Genomic DNA, 14,087 nt, shown 5'->3' on the forward strand with positions numbered 1-14,087 from the left:
TTCAATGAAGGATAGTAAAGCAGAGAAATCCTCCCAGTGGGTAGAACATTAAGCACTACATCCAGAAGAAGAGAGTAGCCTGAATTAAGAACCTATATCAATTCATAGGCAAAGACTAGTTGCTTGACTGAATGATCAGTGATTTAGGATGACCGTGATTGGAAGATTGCTAACAAGGCACTTTGGGAAAGAGGTTTGAGAACAAATATCTGAGAACATGCTAAGAATATGCAACCATTGTGCCCAGGTAAGTGTTCGCCAAAAATCTTACACACAAAGAAGACTGATAATAATCAGGTCAGAAGATGACTTCCACTATAGATGCCAGTCCTTTTCCAGCCACTTCAGTGCTTGCTTAATGGCTCATGAAGAGTGGTAAAGGTAGCAATGCAGAAACCACTCACCAAGGCTAACCTTATGTATCATGGACCAGTTGCATTGCTGAGTTCTCAGCATGCCATCAGCAGTAATCAATCCTGAGTCCACATGGTACCACTTTCAAGAAGAATCAATTGTCAGCTGGTAATAGGTTGATGACATGCCTCTGGACCCCTTCATGAATTGGGCAACCATAAATCCTCACAGGGATAGATACTTACTCTGAATATTGATTTGTTTCCTTTGCCCATTGTACTTCTTCTAGCACCACCATTCATGGACTTATAGAATGCCATACATCATAGTATTCCAACATAATATTACTTCTAACTTAGAAAGTCAGTCCACACTAAAGAAAAAGAAAGGTGATGGGTTTATCAGTCTCAGGAGTTACTAATCTTACCAGGTATTCAATCATCCACCATCATGCAACTACCTGAATAGAATGGTGGAATGGCCAATTACTGCCAGGCAGAAATAATAATGTCATCATCTACTGCTCCAGAGACACAAAGCAGGAAAGAACTTTCAAATCAGAATAGAATTGTGTGTGCAGAAGCATGTAAGTATGGAAAAGCATGGCATATCAGAGGCACTGCAGATAATTGAGGAAGGTAGAAAATGGGGAGGGCAAGCAAATGGGGTAGCAGGTAAGCTTTATAGGTCTCACTGAGCAGCATAAGCTTTCTACCATGGGTGGTAGGGAGTTAAGAATGGTTGCCTTATGAAAGTGACAGGCAGCAGCCTAGATGCCAGTCCAATGTACCTATCAGAGGGGAGAACTCATAATCTCCTCCCCTCCATAGTCCTTGCCACCATTCCCTTCCCCTCTGGAGGATAATTTCAGGAGTGCTTGTTGTTTTCACATAGGTTCACCAATTCTTGGATACTCCTCTCTCCAGGAGGTACAGTTTCCCTCCTCTTGAGTGTTGTTTAGATTTGGTGACGGGCATCTAACAAAGATACGGAAAGAAACAACTTCATCGTGGCGAAACCTCCTTAACTAAATGATCAAGGTCAACAACACCAGTAATAGCTCACATTAATATTATGTACTAAGTCCTTGATATGATGTGATGAGAAGGGTGCATCACCCCTTGGTATTTGTCACAATTGCTGGGTGAGGGTATTTGTCACAATTGCTGGGTGAGGGATACACTAGAACTTTCATACTATTTCTGTAACTCTTCTGTAAATCTGAAATTATTTCAAAACAAAATTTAAAAAAATATTTTAAAGTTAAAAGTAAAAAAAAAATTAAAGTTAGATGTTGGGGAGGAATAATATCTCTTCTCCCAAAGACACTAAAGATATTTTTTTTAAAAAAATTTTTTTAATATTCATTTTTTAGTTATAGGCAGACACAATATCTTTATTTTATTTTTACGTGTGCTGAGGATTGAATCCAGTGCCTCATACATGGTAGGCGAGTGCTCTATCTGAGCCACCACCCCAGCATAACACTAACGAGATTTTTAAAGAATATATTTCAAACCGAGTGAAAGCAGTCCTAACTGAGAGAGCTGAGATTCATGAAGGAATTGTAAGGGCTGAGGTGGAGCTCAGTGGTAGAGCATATGCCAAGGCCCTGGGTTTGTGCCAGTTTATATAAAAAAAGAATTATAGGTAAAGAAACGATAAATATTTAGATAACTAAACTAACATTCCTATATAACAATTAATACTGTTTCAAGAGTTTTAAAAATATATATATGATGAGAGGGGAATATCCTGGGTAATACAATTCACTGATATTTCCTGCATGAGGAAAAAAAAAAACTGTTTAAAAGAGGGAGTATAAATCCTTCAATTCTGTTCTTGTTTTCAAGATTGTATAAGAAGTCCATGTCATTTATATTTCCATCATAATTAAAAAATCTGCTTGTCAGTTTCTACAAATGATAGGATTATGATTGCAGTTATGTTAAGTCTATAGATCAATTTGGGAATCATTGGCATCTTAACAACACTGACTTTTCTAACTCCAAAACAAGGCATATCTTTCTATTTTCTGAAATTTCTTTTGGCTATATTTTGTAGTATTTTATGAACACTATACCTGCACATCTTTTGTCAGATTTATCTTCAAATATTTCATATTTTGACAGTACTGCAAATAGTAGTATTTTTTTACATTGTAGCCTTCAATTGTTTGTTGTTTAGTATATATAAACACATTTGATTTTTAAAAAATCTGTGGCAAAATACATAACAAAATTTTGCATCTTAATCATTTTAAGCATACATACAGTTAATTGCTAGTAAGTCCACTCATACTGTTGTATAATCAGTGCCAATTTGTCTACAGAATGCTTTTTATCTCAAAAAAACAAATTTCTGTGCCCATTAAACAATAACTCATTTCTTCCTCTCCACACATCCTGGTAACATAAACAGAAAATTTGACTGCTCAAATTACTCAAAGTACCTCATATTAAGTATTTGTCTTTTTACAGCTGGAGTATTTTACAGCTGGTGGACACTTAACACAATGTCCTTAAGATTCATCCAAGTTATGGAGCTGGGGTTGTGGCTCAGTGGTAGAGTGCTCACTTAGCATGCATGAGGCACTGGGTTCAGTCTTCAGCACCACATAAATGTAAAATAAAGATATTGTGTCCACCTAAAACTTAAGAATAAATATAAAAAAAAAAGATTCATCCAAGTTGTGTCAGATTTCCTTTCTTTTCAAGGCTAAATAGTTTTCCATCATATGTGTATACCATATTTTGTTTATGCAGTCATCTGTTGATGGACATTTGTGTTGCTTCTATCTCTTGGCTACTGTGAATATTGCTGCTCTGAATATGGGTATGTAAATATATTTTCAAGATCCCACTTTCAATTTAAAAAATTATATCCAGAAGTAGGATTGCTGGAGCATTTGGAATTTGTATTTTTAATTATTTGAGAAATAGCCATAGTGTTTTCCACACTGGTACACCATTTTACATTCCTATCAGTAGTACACAAGGGCTCTAGTTTTTCTACTTTCTCACTAATATTTGTTATTTTGTGGTTTTTGCTAGTAGCCATCCCAATGAATCTGAAGTGAAATCTCATTGTGGTTTTGATTTGCATATCCCTAATGATTAGTGAGGTTGAGTATCTTTTCATGTGCAACTGCCATTTATGTATTTTCTTCGCAGAAATGTCTGTTCAAGTTCTTTCCTCACTTTTAAGTTGGCTTTTTTTTACTTTGATTTTTGTATATCCTCCATCCTTGATATACTTATTAATTCTAGCAGTTTTTTGAAGGATTTTCTAAATAGATAATCATGTTATCTGTGAATAAAGAGTTTTCTTTCTATTTTTCCAATCTGGATGCCTTTTTATTTTCTTGCTTTATTGCTCTGTGTCTTAGTTCATTTTGTGAAATACTTGATGCTGGATAATATATAAATAAAAGAGGTTTATTTATCTTACAGTTCTGGAGGTTCAAGAGCATGGTGCTGGCATCTGCTCAGTTCTGGGGAGGGCATCACGGTGGATGGCATCCTAATGGTAGAAGAATGCTTGACGAGAGTGGTGAGCATGATTTGCCATGATCATGTCTTAGAGGGAAAGTACTTGCCTTTCATTATCAAATATCATATGAACTGCAGGTTTTTCAGAGATGCCCTTTATCAGTTTGGAAAAGTTCACTGCTATTCTTAATTTCTGACTTTTTTTTTTTTAATTGGGGATTGAATCCAGGGGTGCTCCACCACTGAGCTGCATCCCCAGATATCTCCTTTTTAAAAATTTTAAGACAGGTTCTCACCAAGTTGCCCACACTGGCTTCAAACTTGCAATTCTCCTGCCTCAGCCTCCTGAGTGTGTTGATTATAGGAGTACACTACTATAAATGGTTGGGGATATTTTTTTAAAATCAGGAATAGATGAATTTTGTCAAACGCTTTTCTCTATATATTTAGATGATTATATAATTTTTCTTTTTTAATCTGTGAATGTGAAGAATTATATTGATTGATTTTTCAAATGTAAAACTAGACATGCATTCCTAGGATAAAAACAGTTACGTTCATGAAAGATATCTTTTCTCTTATAATATCTTTTTTCTTTTCTTTCTTTCTTTTTCTTTTTCTCTTTCTTTCTTTTTTTTTGGTACTGGATATTGAACTCAGGAACAGCTCAATCACTGAGCCACATCCCCATCCCTATTTTGTATTTTATTTAGATACACGGTCTAAGTTGCTTAGTGCTTAGCTGTTACAGAGGCTAGCTTTGAACCTGCCATCCTCCTGTCCCAGCCTCCTGAGCTGCTAAGATTACAGGCATGAGCCACCACTCCTGGCTCTTATAATATCTTTGGTTTTGAAATTAAGAGTAATGATGGCTTCATAAATGTGCTGGCAAAATTCTTTCCTCTTCAGTTTTCTGGAAGAATTTGTAAAGATATGTTTTACTTATTTATTAAATGTTTGGTACAATTTATTAGTGAAATGATGCCTTTTTGTGGCTGATTTGTAACTATAAATTTTATCACTTTAATAGATGTGAGATTATTTAAATAATCTATTTCTTCTTGTCCTCCTTTGTTTTTTGCATATGGGGGACTGGGGATTGAGCCCAGGGTCTTGCACACACTAAGCACAAACTCTAACATTATACCCTGACTCTATTCTCTTCTAATATAACCATTTAATGCTTTATACTTTCCCACTAAGCACTGAGTCAGCAGTTTTCCACAAATCTGACTTTTTTTCATTTTCATTCAATAAGAAGTTTTAAAATATTTCTCTTATAATTTCTTCTTGGACTCCTTTTTTATTTATTTGTTTATATGCAGTGCTGAGACTCGAACCCAGTGCCTCACACATGCTAGGCAGGTGCTCTACCACTGAGCCATAACCCCAGCCCTGGACTCCTTTAAAAAAAATTTTTTTTAATTGTCAATGGACCTTTATTTTATTTATTTATATGTGGTGCTAAGAATCAAAACCAGTGCCTCACACATGCCAGGCAAGTGCTCTACCACTGAGCCACTATTCCAGCCCCATCCTTTGTTTTTTGATTGGCGAACATTTGCTGATTTTTCTACATAATTTCTGGACATTATTCATTTTTCTGTAATTAATATCTAGTGTTAATTTTATTTTGGTCATAGATAATACTTCATATATTTCAAACCATTTGAAATTTATTTTAGAACACTGAATATAGTCTATCTTTTGTGTACACTGGCAGATAGCATGAGTCCTGTGATTGGGTACAATATTCTACAATTAGGTTGATTGTCAGTGTGGCTCAAGTATTCTATATCATTATTGGTTTTCTTTCTACTTTTTACCAATTACTGATGCATGAATGTTGAAATCTTTAATTGTGAATTTGTCTATTTCTTCTTTTGGTTCTTAGTTTTTGATTCAGTGTTTTGGAGGTCTGTTATTAGTTCCATAAACATTTAGGATTGTTTGGTCCACCAAACAAATTTGCCCTTTCATCTTCTGAAACATCCCTTTTTATTCCATAAGCATGAACTCTACCATTACATCCCCAGATTCTATTCTGTTCTAATATAACTATTTAATGCTTTATACTTTCCACCAAGCCCTGAGTTAGCAGTATTCCACAAATTTTGATGTTTCATTTTCAGTCAATAAAATTTTTAAAAAATTTCCTGTCCTGAAATTTATCTTGACAGAAATATAAGTACTCCTGCATTCTTTTGATTAATATTTGGTATATCTTTTCTCATTCATTTACTTTTAATCTATTTGTGTCTTTTTATTTAAAAATGTATTCCTTGCAGACAACAAATGGTTCTTACTTTTGTATCTATTCTGATAATTTCTTCCTTTCAATTGTGTATTTAGATCATTTATATTGAATGTAATTATCAATATGGTTGAGTTTAAATGTATTATCTTGCTGAAGTTTTTTTGTTTATCTCATCTATTCTTTGTTCATCCCCCCACCCAATTTTTTCCTGTTTTCTTTTGATTTTTTTTGTGACTCCATTTTATTTCTACTGTTGCCTATTTAGATATACCTTAGTTTTATTATTATTCTTAATGGTTGTTCTAGGGTTTAAAATCTGTATCTTTACCTTAAGACAGTCACCTTTAAGTAATATAATGCCACCACATGTACAGTGTAAAACTTTGTTATTCCCAATTCCTTAGACATCAACTATGCATTTTACTTGTAAGTTTTAAATCCCATATACATTGTTGTTAATTTGCCTTAAATGATCATTTTATAGATTAAAAATTTTAAAACTATATTTAATCACACATTTCACATTTCCACTATTTTTTTCAATTTATTTATTTGTTCTAATCGGTTATACATGACAGCAGAATGCTCTTTGATTCACTGTACAGAAATAGAGCACAATTTTTGACTTCTCTGATTGTACCCAAAGTAGGGTCATACCATTCATGCAATTATACACATATCTAGGGTAATGATGTCTGTCTCATTCTACCATTTTTTCCTACCCTCATGCTCCCTCATCCCTCCCCTTTTCCCCATCCAAAGTTCCTCCACTTCTTCCACCCTGCTACCCCCATTATGGATTAGCATTCACTAATGTTCAGAGAAAACATTTGGCCTTTGTTTTTTTTGGGATTAGCTAACTTTACTTAGCATGATATTCTCGAACTCCATCCATTTACCTGCAAATGCCAATAATTTTATTCTCTTTTATTGCTGAGCAATATTCCATTGTGTATATATACCACAGTTTTTTTATCCACTCATCTATTGAAGGGCATCTAGGTTGGTTCCACAGTTTGGCTATTGTGAATTGTGCAGCTATGAACATTGATGTGGCTACTGTTTTTAAGTCCTTTGGGTATAGACCAAGGATTTGGAGATCTGGGTCAAATGGTGGTTCCATTCCAAGTTTTCCAAAGAATCTCTATACTGATTTCTAGATTGGCTGCACCAATTTGCAGTCCCACCAGCAATGTGTGAGTGTGCCTTTCCCCCCAAATCCTTGCCAACACTTATTGTTGTTTGTATTCTTGATAACTGCTATTCTGATTGGTGTGAGATGAAATCTTAGAGTAGTTTTGGTTTGCATTTCTCTAATTACTAGCAATGTTGAACATTTTTTCATATATTTGTTGATGAATTGTATATCATCTTCTGAGAAGTATCTATTCAGCTCCTTAGCCCATTTATTGATTGGGTTGTTTGTATTTTTGGTGTTAAGTTTTTTGAGTTATTTATATATTCTGAAGACTATTGCTCTGACATGCGTGTGGTAAAAATTTGCTCCCAAAATGTAGGCTCTCTGTTCATGTCATTGTTTCTTTTGCTAAGAAGCTTTCTAGTTTGGATCCATCCCATTTATTATTATTTCTTGCACTTCAGGAGTCTTAAGAAAGTTGGGGCCTAATCTGATATGATGAAGATTTGGGCCGACTTTTTCTTCTATTAGGCGTAGGTCTAATTCCTAGGTCCTTGATCATAGTTTTGAGTTGATTTTTGTGCTGATGAGAGGGGTTAAGTTTCATTTTGCTGCATATGGATTTACAGTTTTCCTAGCACCTTTGTTGAAAAGGCTATTTTTTCTTTCTCCAATGTGTGTTTTTGGCACCTTTGTCTAGTATGAGATAACATGTCTCTGTGTCTTCTATTCCATACTATTGGTCTACATGACTATTTTGGTGCCAATACCCTACCATTTTTGTTATTACAGCTTTGTAGTATAGTTTAAGGTCTGGTTCCACTAACCTAAGTAAATATTTACAAATATAAATCTAATATCCTTCCCCCCTCTTTCTAATTAAAATTTTTAAATATTTCTGGAAGTTCAGGTCTGGTAGTGATTAGCTGTCCTGCTATGTGTCTGAAATTTTTTAATTTTACTTCCAGTTCTAGAAGATTTTGCTGAGTAAAGAATTCTAGGTTGATTTAAAAAAGACTTTCAGTATTCTTAAGATATTTATTTCTTGCTTGGTTGAATAGTTTCTAATGAGAAGTCTGATGTAACAAATTTGTTCCCCCCATAAGATTTTGGACTGGTTTTCAGCAACTTTTTGTTTTTGGTATAGGGGGTTGAACCCAGAGGTGCTTTACCACTGAGCCACATACACATGTGTTGCTGCATCTGGCCTCAGCGATCTTACTATAATGTGTCCCTCAAGTTATTTGCCAAATTCTAAAAATGCATGAGACAGAAGCATCAAGTCTGGTTAGTTTTTCCTTCTGTTTGCTATTCATAGAAGTTGAATTTATGAGGTAATAGTTTTTATTAAATTTGGGATTATTTTAGCCTTTATTTCTTAAAAAAATTTTTTTGATAGAAGAGAGAGAGAGAGAGATTTTTTTTTAATATTTATTTTTCAGTTTTCGGTGGACACAACATCTTTATTTTATTTTATATGGTGCTGAGGATCCAACCCAGCGCCCCGCGCATGCCAGGGGAGCGCGTTACCACTTGAGTCACATCCCCAGCCCCGCCTTTATTTCTTAAACTCTCCCACACCCCTTATAATATAGGGAGTATTTATTCTTAGTACTAAGATTATGCCCTTCTGAGGGCAATGGCCTAAAATACTGAAAAGTCTTTCCATTCTGGGTGGTAGAAACAGGCACAATATCATAACCCAAATGAGAGATCAGGGAATTGTTTTGCCTACCTGCTTTTGGTGTTTTTCCCCCAATTAGTCTCCAAATTAATTTCTTTTCAAACATGTGCAAATTAATACTCATCCAAAGAATCATGAAGATCATTCTGCAGATATCTGGAGTTCCATATATGTGTAGCTTTCTTCTTATTTTTTTTCCATTATAGATGGACACAAAACCTTTATTTCATTTACTTATTTTTATGTGGTGCTGAGGATTGAACCTAGTGCCTCACATGTGCTAGTTAAGCGCTCTACCGCTGAGCCACAACCCCAGTCCTGTAGATTCCTTCTCTATGGCTCTCTTTTCAGCAAACTTTAGCTATTTTAGCCTCCTTGAATCCTGATATTTGTCTCAAGTCAGCAATACTTCCTGGGCTCCAGGCTCCCCAACTCCCTGTTGTGTGGCCTGTAAACTCTCTCAAGGCAGCTGGCTGGGGCAGTCATATGGCTCTACTTGTTTGCCTTTCTTCTCCCAGTGATCACTGTCTTACACCAATGTCTGAAAACCATTGTTTCATATATTTTGTTGGTTTTTCCAGTTGTTTAAGAGGGGAGAATAAATCCATGATCTTATCTAGAGAAATTTTAAGAATATAAAGCTAAATTCATCTATCAGAAATTCAGTTTTAGAGAACCTGGTGGTATTCCTGGATTCTTTGCTTATTAAAAAGTACTCAGGGGATTCTGATATGCAGATATTATTGGAAACTATATCGTGACACCTCGGGCAGAGGCTTTTTTTTTATTGGTTGTTCAAAACATTACAAAGCTCTTGACATATCATATTTCATACATTTGATTTAAGTGGGTTATGAACTCCCATTTTTACCCCGTATACAGATTGCAGAATCACATCGGTTACACATCCACGTTTTTACATATGGGCAGAGGCTTTTTTGAACATTTTTCTATTTAAAAGGTAGGCCAGAACTTTTAATTTAAAGAACTTTTCCTGTTTCTTAGAATGTTGGGGATACTTACAGTCAATCAGTGATCCAGCTGAAAACAATTAGGAGCACAAGATAAAATATAAAACATCTGTTTAAAGGCATCAGTGAGTTGCTGAAGCAACCAGAACTTACAAAGACAGTCTCAGAGAAGGAGGAACAATACATAGAGGTGAGATGATATTCAGCAGTACCTTTTCTCTTGAGGAAAAATCTGGGCATATGTCCAGAGTCTGAGTTTTCATTCTGAGTACAGACACAGGTCTTGGGAGAGCATAGACACCAAGAATTTTGTCAGATAAGTAGGGTTGGAGAGACAAACTTAGAGACAAAAGGGGCCTGATGCCCAGTGACAAAGGAAGGGTAAATAATTGAGCCCAGTACTCTGCTAGTGGACCTCAAGTCATTTGCCAAATTCTGAAGATGCATAAGACAGAAGGATAAGATATCAATCCGAAAGTCCCTGAAAATCATAGTAGAGTTTTTGGCATTCTCATGGTTCTAAGGAAACAAGGATTAGAATGTAGTATCCACTGGGATGAAGGAGCCCTGAAGACTCTCAGTTGGAACCCCTGGAGGGTTATACTGTAGGAACAGCAGCAAAACAAGATTCAACCTCAACTTAACACAGTCTTTAAATGATAAGGATGATTATCTTTCATTCTTAACTGTTTTGCAAAGGAATAGAGAAAAAGTCAGCCTTTCCTGGACGAAGATAACATAATTCTGAGCCTCTATAATTTTTCATATTCAATGTGTGTCATTCTATTAAAAATTACCATGAAAGCCAAGAGCCAGGGGGAATGCTAGTAGGGAAAAGACCAAAACCAATGGAAAGAATACATAATTGAAACAGATCCACAGAATATCCAGCTACTGTAATGACCAGCAAGAGTTTTAAATAACTCTGATTCATATGTTCAGGGAAACAGAAGCTAACGTGGAGAAAATACATAAGAAGGAGAATTTATCCAAATGAATTGGATTTTGTTTTTAAAAAACCATCTGAAAATTGTAGGACTTAAAAATACAAAGACCAAAATTAAGAACTCAATGAATGGGTTTAAGAGCTGACAGGAGGGTAGAAAATATAAGACTCATGTACAAAAGGAGAGAGAGTAAAAAGATAGGGAATAGAGATGGTATGCAATAAAAATATCTGACTACATATAACTTAAGTTAAAAAGTAAAGGAGATAAGAAGAGATAGTATCCAAAAATAGATAAAGGATATCAAGTCATAAATTTGAGGGATTCTATGAATGGCACCTATCCCACTCACGAACCCATGTGGAATGCATACCAAGAAAAGTACATCTAGGCACATGATAGTAAAACTGTTAAAAACTAAAGACAAACAAACAAACAAAAAAACCTGAAAGGAGTCAGAACGAAATATTATTATCCTTCAATATATGTGATAATTATTTTCAGAATTCCTTCACAGATAACAAAATCCACTTGTGTAAGTCCCTTATGTTAAAGAGTTTTACTTGCATATAACCCACGCATGTCTTGCTATATATTTCAAAACCATTTCTAGATTACTTATAATAATACCTAATACAATGTAAATATTATATAAGTAGTTATTATACTGTGTCATTTAGAGGATAATAATAATAAAAAAGTCTGGGTATGTTAGCACATAAACATCCCCTCTTCTCCCCAGTATTTTTTGTCCATGTTTGATCAAATCCATGGTTGAAGATCCTGTGGAATCTGGCTATGCAGGGTCAATGGTAGTTTCAAAGGATTAAAAAGGAATGATAGAACCAAAAGGTAATGAAAGAATCCCTTTAAAGTACTGAAACAAAACAAAACAAAAAAACCAAACCAAAACAAAACAAAACAACTTGCCAAGCTAGAATTCAGCAAAAACATAAAGAATCATATAACATTTCTAAGGGAACAAAGAAGACCTGCTGAAAACAGAGGAATTATTTCAAATGGAAGGAAAATATTCCCTAAAGAAGCACAGAAATACATATTGGAAGAGCAATATAAAAGGCATATATGTTGGTAAATATAAATGAGTATTGGCTGTATAGACCAATGTAGTAATTATAAAATCCTGTATGGATTAAAATACATGCACAATAAAAATCTGAAAACAACACAAAAGGGGGAGGGGCAAGCAGATGTAAAATAACAACTCTAAAAGAAATAAGAAAATTGTTTATTCTGAGTCAAAATTACTCTGAAAGACATGTTCCATTGTGGAAAAGGTTACATAAACTTGTAATTACAGAACAAAAGAAAGTCCTAAACCAATACATTTTAACAATTACATTGGTGGGAGCATCACTTAGGTGGGCTACAGCAAAGCCAGGAAATCTCTTCTCTAGGTTTTAGATGTTACCTTATAGCATTCTTAGCTTTAGGGTTGGTTGAAGGCTACAGGTCTGTGAAACCTAGTGATACATTCCAAGAAGTTTATTAGTTAAGAATGTTAGGTCAGATATGAAAGTTAAAGTAATTGATTATTAAAGGGCTTAAGATAGTCCAAGAGAATTTTGGCTCTGTACTTACAACATTTTATCTCTCTAGAATCATGAGATCTAGTCAACCAAGGTAAAGCAGTTTGAAGAATCTTTAATGTAGCTACTTTGAAGAAGGCAAAGTATTCTGAAGGTCTTAGTAGTCCAGGGGAATTGGTAAAAGCAATAACTTACATTGCAGTGTAAGAAGTCAAAAAGGAATGTTGTAATTTCAAAAACTAGTAAAAGAACATCTAAGCTAATAGGGAAAGTTAATGGTATTTTAATCAAAAAAAGGCAAGATAGAGATGGGACAAGAAATGTGTAAGGGGGCTGGAATTGTGGCTCAGCAGTAGACTGCTCGTCTAGCACGTACGAGGCCCTGGGTTCGATCCTCAGCACCACATAAAAATAAAATAAAGACATTGTGTCTAACTACAACTAAAATATTAAAAAAAAAGAAATGTGTAAGATGGTAGGCATAAATCTAAATATACCAGTAATTATATTAAATATAATTAGACTAAAAATCTTCCTTTGCAACCAGGATATCACAGTGTTCAAATTTCAGGTAGACCTAGACTCTGCAAAAAACATAATTATTAAATACAGCACCAAATCATGGATTCTTAGAGCAAAATATTGAAGAGGCCTGGGCTTTGGTTCACCAATCCTAAAGCTAAGAATGCTATAAGGTAACATCCAAACAACCTTTAGGTGCTGGTCATATAAGGTTGATTTGTCTCAAACAAAAGAGAGCTAAAAATTGGGCTAGGCAAAACTGTCCTTTTAAAGCTGCAGATTTTTTAAAAATTATTTTCTTTTAGTTGTAGATGGACATAATACCTTTATTTTATTTTTATATGGTGCTGAGGATCAAACCCAGTGCCTTCCACATGCAAGACAAGCACTCTACCACTAAGCTACAACCCCAGCTCTGCAGATTGTTTTGCAAAAGACAAGGACTTTGTTTTATTTTGAGAAGACCTCTAGAATGTGCCTTTAAGTTATGTATATGTAAAAGGAGACTTAATGGAAGCAGTTTGGAAAGCTCAAATGTGCTTTGTTGTTGCAAACTGTTCCAAATCCTTGCTACTGTGTGCTTAAGTGCCAGTTTGATTTCCCCCTACCCCCCCTCAGGGATGGCTATGGCTAGTTTTCTTCTGAAGTATACAAAACTAAAGACTACTCATCTTTGTATCATTTTTTTTTTCTTCAGAAAACCATACACTCTAATCTCACATGAGGAACTCAATTTCTTTCCATTAATACAATTTTATCCATTCTGTTGGGGCAATAGGAAACTTGCCTGTTCTCTTAAGAACTTGTCTTTTTATCCTGGATATGTTTTCATTACAAATGGGCCCCATTTTACCTGAGAATGTGTTTGATGTATCCTGAATGGAAGATATCCTCTCTAATAGAGTATCTTGTATCGCCAGATTTCTCTCCTAATTTGGAGATGGGGTTTGGAAATAGGTGACGAACCACATTCTGCAAACTTTACCACACCACTTCTGTTATCAATGTGGGTCAGGATGTTGAGTTGGCTGGCCATCATCTGAAGAAAAAAAAATTTTTATGTTTTTTTTCTATTATTGAATGACTTCCATAGTCTATGGTACAGAATAATCAGGCTAAGGATTAGAATGGAGAAGGGCTATGGAGAAAGGGAAGTATGGGTTGGGGTATTAT

Source organism: Marmota flaviventris, chromosome 3, assembly GCF_047511675.1.
Source record: "Marmota flaviventris isolate mMarFla1 chromosome 3, mMarFla1.hap1, whole genome shotgun sequence".
Lineage (NCBI taxonomy): Eukaryota > Metazoa > Chordata > Mammalia > Rodentia > Sciuridae > Marmota > Marmota flaviventris.